Here is a 9,739-nt window from a genome sequence, read left to right on the forward strand (position 1 = left end):
TAGGATTTTTTCAAACTTAGGCGAGTGCCGGACTGCAGCTAAGTCTCCAAGTGAGAGAACTTAGGCGAGTACTGGACTGCAGCTAAGCCCCGAGTGGGAGGATTGCTCTCCATTCGGTAGGATTTTTTCAAACTTAGGCGAGTGCTAGACTGCAGCTAAGTCTCCAAGTGAGAGAACTTAGGCGAGTACTGGACTGCAGCTAAGCTTCCGAGTGGGAGAGTTGCTCTTCACTCGGCAGGATTTTTTAAATACTTAGGCGAAACGGATTCGCAGCTAAGACCCCGAGTGGGAGGCTGGCTCGCCACTCGGTAGGAAATTGTTTTTACAAACTTAGGCGAAGCGGATTCGCAGCTAAGCCATCCACTGGGGGATTTCTCATGCAAACAAAAACAATAATAATCACTGGGAAAATTATAACGCTCTTGTCTTTGATAAATAAACTACAGGAGTTTTTCTTATTACATCTCATCCGAGTGAGAATTCAAGTATAAAAGGGGCGGAGGAGCTCCGCATTTCAGGCTCGCGGCTCATCAACCTGGCGATCGACATTGTAGAGGTGGTATGCTCCATTGTGGAGGACTCTGGTGACTATGAAGGGGCCTTCCCAAGTAGGAGTGAGTTTGTGTGGTTTCTGCTGATCCACTCGGAGGACTAAGTCTCCTTTTTGGAAGGCTCGACTCTTCACGTTTCTGGCATGGAATCGACGCAAGTCTTGCTGATAGATGGTCGATCGGATCATGGCCATTTCTCTTTCTTCTTCCAGGAGGTCGACTATGTCTTGCCGGGCTTGTTCTGCTTCATCTTCAGAGTAGAGCTCGACTCGGGAAGCGTTGTGAAGCAGGTCACTCGGCAAGACTGCCTCGCCTCCATAGACCAGAAAGAATGGGGTTCTTCCGGTCGATTGGTTCGGGGTTGTCCTCAATCCCCAAAGGACTGATGGAAGCTCGTCGACCCATGCATCTGCTGCATGCTTGAGATCACGCATCAATCGGGGTTTCAGTCCTTTGAGAATTAGGCCGTTTGCCCTTTTTGCTTGCCCATTCGATTGGGGGTGAGCGACCGAAGCATAGTCGACCCGAGTGCCCTGAGAGGCGCAAAAGGCCCTGAATTTGTCGGAATCGAAGTTTGACCCATTGTCAGTGATGATGCTGTGCAGAACTCCATATCTGAATATCAACTCTCTGATGAAACTGATAGCAGTGCAAGCATCAAGATTCTTGATAGGCTTGGCTTCAATCCATTTGGTGAACTTGTCGACTGCTACCAGTACATGAGTGAAGCCGCTCCTACCTGTTCTCAGTGGTCCAACCATTACCAGCCCCCAAACAGCGAAGGGCCAGACGAGTGGAATGGTTTTCAGGGCTGACGCGGGCTTGTGCGACATATTGGAGTAATACTGACATCCTTCACATTTGTCGACTATCTCTTTTGCCATTTCATTGACTCTTGGCCAGCAGAATCCCGCTCGGTATGCTTTAGCCACAATGGTCCGAGAGGACGCATGATGACCACAGGTCCCCGAGTGGATATCATCAAGGATCATCTGACCTTCTTCTGGTGTAATACACTTCTGGCTGACCCCAGTTGCGCTTTCTCTATATAACTGTCCCTTTATGACTGTAAAGGCGTTGGATCGACGGACGATTTGTCGAGCCTCTTCTTCATCCTCTGGGAGTCCTTTCCTTAGGATGTACGCAATGTACGGTACTGTCCAGACGGGAGTGATGACCAAGACTTCCATGATCAGGTCGACCACAGCTGGAATTTCAACTTCAGTCGGATCCGTGGCACTTTTTGGCTGCGGGGCCTCTTTAGTGAAGGGATCCTCCTGAACTGATGGTGTGTGGATGTGTTTCAAAAACATATTGCTGGGAATGGCTTCTCTTTTGGAACCTATTTTTGCCAGATCATCAGCTACTTGATTTTTCAGTCGGGGTATGTGATGAAGCTCTAATCCCTCGAATTTCTTCTCCAGCTTTCTCACTGCATTGCAATAACCAGTCATGGCTGGACTTCTGACATCCCATTCCTTCATCACCTGATTAACCATCAAACCCGAGTCGCCATAGACCATGAGGCGACGGACGCCAAGTGAAATGGCCATGCGCAACCCATATAAAAGTGCTTCGTATTCTACCTCGTTATTGAAGGAATCAAAGTGGATTTGAAGAACATATCTGAGTTTATCTCCTCTGCGGGAGACCAACACCACTCCGGCACCGGAACCATTCAGCATCTTGGAGCCGTCGAAGAACATGGTCCAATGCTTCGAGTGAACCTGAGTCGGCAGTTGTTGTTCAATCCACTCGACGACGAAGTCTGCGATTGCCTGGGACTTGATAGCTTTCTTTGCCTCAAACTTGATATCTAGAGGAAGGAGTTCAATCGCCCATTTTGCCACTCGACCAGTTGCATCCCTGTTATGCAGGATCTCTGACAATGGAGCGTCGCTGACGACTGTAATGGAATGATCAGAGAAGTAGTGAGCAACTTTTTTTGTGGTCATATAAATCCCATATACAAACTTCTGATAATGAGGATATCTTTACTTCGATGGGGTCAAGACTTCAGAAAGATAATATACTGGGCGCTGAACTTTGAAGATTTTTCCTTCTTCTTCCCGCTCGACTGTAAGTACCGTACTGACGACTTGTCCTATGGCTGCAATGTAAAGCAGCAAAGGCTCCTTGCTGATTGGGGCAGCAAGCACCGGCTGGGTGGAGAGCAGAGCTTTGAGCTCTGCAAATGCTGCATCAGTTTCAGGAGTCCACTCGAACTTCTCGGACTTCTTCATCAATTGGTAAAGAGGCAATGCCTTTTCACCGAGACGAGATATGAATCGATTTAGGGCGGCCAAGCAACCAGTAAGCTTCTGGACGTCGTGCACTCGCACAGGACTTTTCATTCGGAGTATAGTACCGACTTTTTATGGATTGGCGTCGATTCCCCGTTCAGAAACGAGAAAACCGAGTAATTTTCCGTCAGGAACTCCGAATGTGCACTTTGATGGATTAAGCTTGATATCATACCTCCTGAGGTTGGCAAAGGTTTCAGCAAGGTCAGTCAGCAGGTCGGAACCCTTCCGTGACTTGACCACAATATCATCCATGTACGCCTCCACATTCCGTCTGATTTGAGTGAGCAAATACTTCTGAATCATCCTCATGAATGTGGCTCCGGCATTCTTGAGGCCGAACGGCATGGTAACATAACAGAAGCAGCCGAATGGAGTGATGAAGGTTGTTTTGATCTCGTCAGGTCCATACAGACGGATCTGATGGTATCCGGAATAGGCGTCTAAAAAAGACAGTCGCTCACATCCCGCAGTTGAGTCGACTATCTGATCGATGCGGGGGAGAGGAAAATGATCTTTCGGGCAGGCCCGATTGATATGTTTAAAGTCAATGCACATGCAAAGTGACTTGTCCTTCTTGGGGTCCATAACAACGTTGGCGAGCCACTCGGAGTGGTAGATTTCTTGGATGAACTCCGCTGCTAAGAGCCGAGCCACCTCCTCGCCAACGGCCTTTCTCTTCTGGACGGCGGACCGTTGGAGATGTTCCTTGACAGGTTTTACTTTTGAGTCGACTCTTAGGCGGTGCTCAGCCAGCTCCCTGGGAACACCCGGCATGTTAGAAGGCTTCCATGCGAAAATGTCTCAGTTCTCACGGAGGAACTGGATGAGCGCTTCTTCCTATTTGGAGTTAAGTGTTGTCGAGATATGAGTTGGAGACCCGCTGGGGTTGGTCGGGTGGATGTGAGCTGTCTTCGTATCGCCAGTCGACTGAAAAGCTGATTCTGTAGCGGGCTTCTTGGCTCGCAACAAATCACTCGGGTCTGCAGTCTTCTGGTATTCCTGTAACTCCACCACTACCATCTGAGCATCGGCGATCTTCGAACCTTTCTGAAAACATACTTCCGCTTTCTTTCGATTGCCCGTAATAGTGATCACACCTTTGGGGCCAGGCATCTTCAATTTGAGATACACATAACATGGTTGGGCCATGAAGCGTGCATAAGCCGGCCTGCCAAAAATAGCGTGGTAGGCACTCTGGAAGTCTACAACTTCAAATGTCAACTTTTCTTTGCGGTAATTCTTGGAATCACTGAAAACCACATCAAGAGCAATCTGGCCGAGTGATTCAGCCTTCTTCCCAGGAATAACTCCATGGAAACTCATGTTGCTGGCACTGAGTCTGGACATCGGAATGCCCATCCCTTTCAACGTCTCAGCATATAATATGTTCAAACCACTGCCACCATCCATCAGGACTTTGGTCAGTCGAGTGCCTTCAACAACTGGGTCAACCACCAAAGCTTGCCTCCCAGGGGTGGCGATGTGCGTTGGGTGATCGGACCGGCTGAATGTTATGGCAGTTTGAGACCACTTCAGATAACTGGGTGTTGCCGGAGCGACCATATTCACCTCTCGGTTGATAACTTTCAGTCGACTTTTGCTTTCAACATCAGCAAAAATCATCAGAGTGGAATTGACCTGAGGGTATCCGTCATCACTATCTTCGTTGTCCTCAACTTTGTCCGACTCCTTTTCCTTATTTTTGGGCTGCTTGCCCTGGAACTGCTGGATCAAGAGTCGACACTGTCGAGTGGTATGTTTCGGGTAAATGAAATTACCCTCTTCATCTTTCTTTGTGTGGATGTGACACGGCAAATCCAACACATCATTTCCGTCCTGGTCTTTAACTTTCTTGGGGTTCCAAGGTCCTTTGGGTTTCCCCTTAAATTTTTCTTGAGTCACAGCCAAGGCTTCCCCAGGAGCAGCTTGGCTTTCCGCTTCTGTTTCCGATTGGAACTTCCTCCGGCTTCTTGAGCGACTGGCTTGAGCTTGCCACTCCTGAGTTGATCCTCATCTTCACCATTAGCGTACTTGGTGGCAATCTCCATCATCCAATTCAGAGACATATCTCCGGTTCGACCGAACTTCAGATTCAGTTCTCTGTACTTAACGCCTTCTTTGAAGGCGCAAACTGCTTGGTGGTCGGGCACATTCTCAACTGTGTGATGCAACGTGATCCACCTCTGGATATAGTCCCTCAAAGTTTCATTCGGCTTCTGCACGCAAGACCGTAGTTCCGTCAGCCCTGTCGGTCGTTTGCATGTTCCTTCAAATGTGGTGACAAACCCTCGGGCGAGATCTTCCCAAGTGTAAATGCTGCTGGGTGCTAACTGATTCAGCCACGCTCTGGCCGAGCCCTCCAACATGAGAGGCAGATGCTTCATGGCCACTTCATCATTGCCGCCGCCAATCTGGACGACCACTCGGTAGTCTTCAATCCAAGTATCGGGTTTGGACTCACCAGTGAACTTACTGACTCCAGTCGCCAACCTGAAGTTGGGAGGAATCACAGCGGCCCTGATGGCTCTGCTAAAGCACTCTGGCTCCGAAACGTGTACTCTGCCGCTGGTAGGTGCATCTCTGTCGTGACCTTCTCGGTGAGCTCTGTTCCTGTTGACCAAACATTGAACGAGAATGGATCTTGCATCAAAGCCTGGTTCTCTGGGGTCGACTGGAATCCTTGGCCCAACAATATTAGGGCGCCTGTCATCTTGCCGTCGAGGCGCATACGACCCGCTCCTCGCGAGAGGGGTGGGCACTCGACGTCGATCATCACGATCGAATCGGTGATCATACTGCTCACTGTTCCCGTACTGATTACGTCGGTCTCCACGTCCCTCACGCCTCGGGGCGATCTCGGGCTATGGGCCGACTGGACCGTGTCTGCAGCAACGGATCTGCTATGAATCCTGTTCCGCGACTGAGAAACAGCAGAATTCTGGTCTCCTGCTGCTCGGAGTAACACTTTGATCTGCAGCAAGCCTCTGCCAGCCTCCGACTAGGAAGGCTGAATCGACTCTACTATACGGGCTGCAGCTGCTAAATTCTGAATCGGAGTTCGGTATACCTGCGGGGGCGGAAAGAGCTGACGTCGACTGGATTCTGGAACCCGTTGTCGCGCACGCTCGCCGAGTGCTCGCTGGAGGTTCTTCAGCTGAGTGCGCTCGGCCAAATTTGCCAGGCGTGCGTCTTCCAAGGCACGAGCCTCGGGGGTTTCTCCAACGATAGGAGTGTGCAGTGCATCCATGTTCCGGCGGCGAAGTTCTTCTCTCTGCAGCGACGTGATAGGCTCAGGAAGATATTCCTCATGGGGACGCGACGGGTCGCCTCCACCCGCGCCTCCGTCGGTGCGGGGAAAACCGGGAGGACTGGGCGGTCCATCGACCATTAGAACCTCCGCCGTCAGATCGCTGCTGTCGCACTCGGACACGGTCTCTGCGGAGCCAGGCGACAGGTCGAACAGGCCGTAGAGGGATTCGTCGGGCTCGATCGCCGCGATTTGAGGGGTGGCCGACTGGCGTGCCACCGCGTGTCTCACCCACCGCTGAAGTCTCGACCGACCGGAGTGCTTGCGCCGGCAGGAAACAAGGAGGGAGGACAACACAGGGGCCGACCGGTCGGGGGTCGACGGTTGCCGCAGGAGAACGCCGCGGACGCACGCGCTAAAGTGCGTTGCCCCGCGGACAGGGAGTGCGTCCACGTCGAGCGGAGCCTCCTGAAGCCAAGCGGAGTCGTCAGCGATGAACGTGAGCGCGCCAAGACGGATCTCGCGGCCCTCCACCAAAACTCCGCTGAAAACCATGATGATTCGGGTCGGAAAAGATCGCAACTCCTCCAACAAAACGCTAAAACACCTGCCCCACGGTGGGCGCCAACTGTCGTGGTTCTAAGTCTGACAGTAGTGTATGGGGGTAAGTATGGAGAGGCAAGATCTTAGCTATGGAGAAGTTGTAAGCACGCAAGGTTTACGAGTTCAGGCCCTTTCCGGAGGAAGTAATAGCCCTACGTCTCGGAGCCCGGAGGCGGTCGACTGGATTATGCGTGTATGAATTACAGGGGTGTGAACCCTTGTCTCGGAGGAGGGGGGTGGCTTATATAGAGTGCGTCAGGACCCCAGCCAGCCCACGTTACAAAGGGTTCAATGTACATTAAGGCAGGGCGTTACTGGTAACACTAGTAATAAAGTGCTATGATGACCAAAAAAGCTACTTAATAACCGACCGTTAGCATGCAGAGTGCCTTTAGGTCTCCTGACTATCAAGTGGCTTGGTCTTGGTCGAGTGGTTGCTTCTTGGTCGAGTATCTTTGAGTCTGTCGAGTGGAACACCTCCAAGTCGATTGAAAGATGATTTCTTCTGAAGATGTCCTTGGGTAGGTCAGTTTGGACAGGTCCATGCCCCTACCCTAGGTACATAGCTTCATCAAGCGGCCGAAGGCCGGGTTGCCAGGCACCTGAGTATGTCGGCGGAGCACCGAGGGCGGACGGAGCGGACCAAGGCATGGGCCATGCCTGAACGAGCCCCGTCCAAGGATCATGAGGAGGCCGCCATGCAACCGCAGATGGAGCACTGGTGGGTGGTGCAGGACTCGGTGCTGGTGATGTCGTAGGCGGAACCGAACGAGTCGACGGCGGCCTGTAGATAAGGTTTTTGCCGCGGTAGTTCGGACTAGGGCGCCAGCTTGGGGGTGGTTGAGCAGATGACGATGCGGACGGCCCAGCGGCAGGAGCCGGCATGGAAGGCGACGCTGGTGTAGACGACAGAGGAGGACGAGCCGCATCATGAAAGACCTTGGGGCGAGAGTCCTTGCGAGCTTGTGTTTCCGCCGCAAGTTGTAGCAGGGGACGAACTTCAGCGAAGGTAGGAGGAGGCTGTATCATCGGTGTGAACGAGGCTTGCTTGTCAAAGTCTTTGCTGAGGCCGACAACGACGATGTTGATTAGCTGTGAGTCGCTGACTGTATCGCCGAGTTCGCGGAGCTCATCACCAATGGTCTTAACGCGCTGGCAGAATAGGTTCACTGGGGCGTCTCCTTGCACCATATTGCGAAGCTCGGTGTGGAGAGCGTTTTTCCGAGCGTCGGTGTTGCTTTGGAAGAGCTGACGGAGGGAGTGCCAGATGTTGGCAGCGGTGGCGCCGTCATGATCGAGCATGTTGAAGATTTCGATGGTGATGCGGGTGTAGAACCACTGGACGATCGCGAGATCGTCTTTCAACCATTGCGGATCGTCGGGGCGGGGAAGATAGTTGGCGGTGACATGCCAGCGCAGGTTGCAGCGGCCGAGGTGGAGATCGAAGAGATATCTCCAATGGTAGTAGTTGTGGGCAGCGAGATCAAGAACTATGGGGATGTAGGGGCTGACATCGGAGATTGTGTCGGCAAGAGATATTGGTGCGACGAGGATGGGTGTATGGTAGTTTTGTGGTGAGGGCCGAGAGAGAAGCGGCCGCGGCATTGGCAGCCTTGGCGATGAGTGCGGCCCGACGCTCGAAGTAGCCAGGCGGCGGCGTAGGCGGAGCCATACCCTAGACCCTGGGACCGGTAACTGATACCATGAAAGCTGAATAAAACTGTTTCTTATTGATTGATTTGGTGCGGCATACAAGAGTATATAAGAGGGTACAAACCGACTTGGGGTAGGGGTACAAAACTGACTTGGACTAGAAGTCGTGTACCATAAGGACTACTCTAACATCAATCATTAACATTATAGTGTCAAAATGGACAGGGCGCAGCAACGCGCACCATCAATGATCTAGTATCTCTGTATACTAGAGTGATAGGCGAGCTTTGTTGCGCCCGTTGATTGATGTGATGATTTTATCAAGCATATGAAGTAACCGTTGTGATGATCTTTATACGACATGCTCCAATTAGTATCCAAAGATTCAGTATAACTATTCAGTATAGGGTGTGATATGCGAAGCATCCTTCGGGTATCACCATGTCAAGAGTCCATTTGGCAAGTGACACATGTCACATCTAATTCACATACATAAAAGTGAATCATCTCCTTTACACATGTTTATTTGTATCTTTCGAGGATGGTATACTATTTGACCCCTCTCTCATGTGCATACATAGATGTGAGCGGAGCCACACATTCATTAAGGAGTCCAAGCTCACGAGAACATGTACACCATCATCGAGTGCACGTCCTAGACGACCCCGTGCTGTAACACCCCGTATGTAACTTGCCATATTTGTATTCCAACTCTTGCCATTTCCGGCACTAAGTTATGATATATTCCTCGTTGTTGGGTTTTTGCCTTCGTGTTGCTTTTGTCTTTGTCATGCATCTCATATCATGTCATCATGTGCATCACATTTGCATACGTATTCGTCTCATGCATTCGAGCATTTTCCCCGTTGTCCGTTTTGCATTCTAGCGCTCCTATGTCCTCGGTTGTCCCTTTCTACCTCTTTTCATGTGCGGTGTTAAACATTCTCGGATTGGACCGAGACTCTCCACGCGGCCTTGGTTTACTACCGGTAGACCGCCTGTCAAGTTTCGTGCCATTTGGACTTCGTTTGATACTCCAACGGTTAACCGAGGGACCGTAAAGACCTCGTGTGTGTTGCAGCCCAACACCCCTCCAAAGTGGCCCAAAGCCCAGCTAAACCCCCTTCATCATATCGGTCGTTCGATCACGATCACGTGGCCGTAAACCGTGCTCAATTTGGAGCCTCCTAGCTCCCTCTCCCTATAAAAAAGCTTCTCCTCCCCGAAATTCCGGATCTCAAACCCTAGCCCCCTTCTCCTCCGTGCGCCGGACGAAATCCGCCGGGCCGGACATGTCCGCCGGCACCGCCGCCCACTCCTGAGCCGCCATGTGTCACCGCAGTCGCCTCTCACTGCGCCGGCCCGCCGAGCCCGCGGCT

General features: G+C 51.6%; 1 protein-coding gene across 1 annotated transcript in view; it reads left to right on the plus strand.

Annotated features, from left to right (window-relative positions):
* LOC119285989 overlaps window positions 1-9,123 on the plus strand; it is an 18,629-nt gene extending 9,506 nt beyond the window's left edge. The window contains exon 5 of the mRNA XM_037565330.1: window positions 8,942-9,123. The gene's annotated coding sequence lies outside the window, so the exon portion shown is untranslated. The remainder of the gene's footprint in view (window positions 1-8,941) is intronic.
* Window positions 9,124-9,739: the final 616 nt, after the last annotated feature.

The sequence above is a fragment of the Triticum dicoccoides genome, chromosome 4A (assembly GCF_002162155.2).
Source record: "Triticum dicoccoides isolate Atlit2015 ecotype Zavitan chromosome 4A, WEW_v2.0, whole genome shotgun sequence".
Lineage (NCBI taxonomy): Eukaryota > Viridiplantae > Streptophyta > Magnoliopsida > Poales > Poaceae > Triticum > Triticum dicoccoides.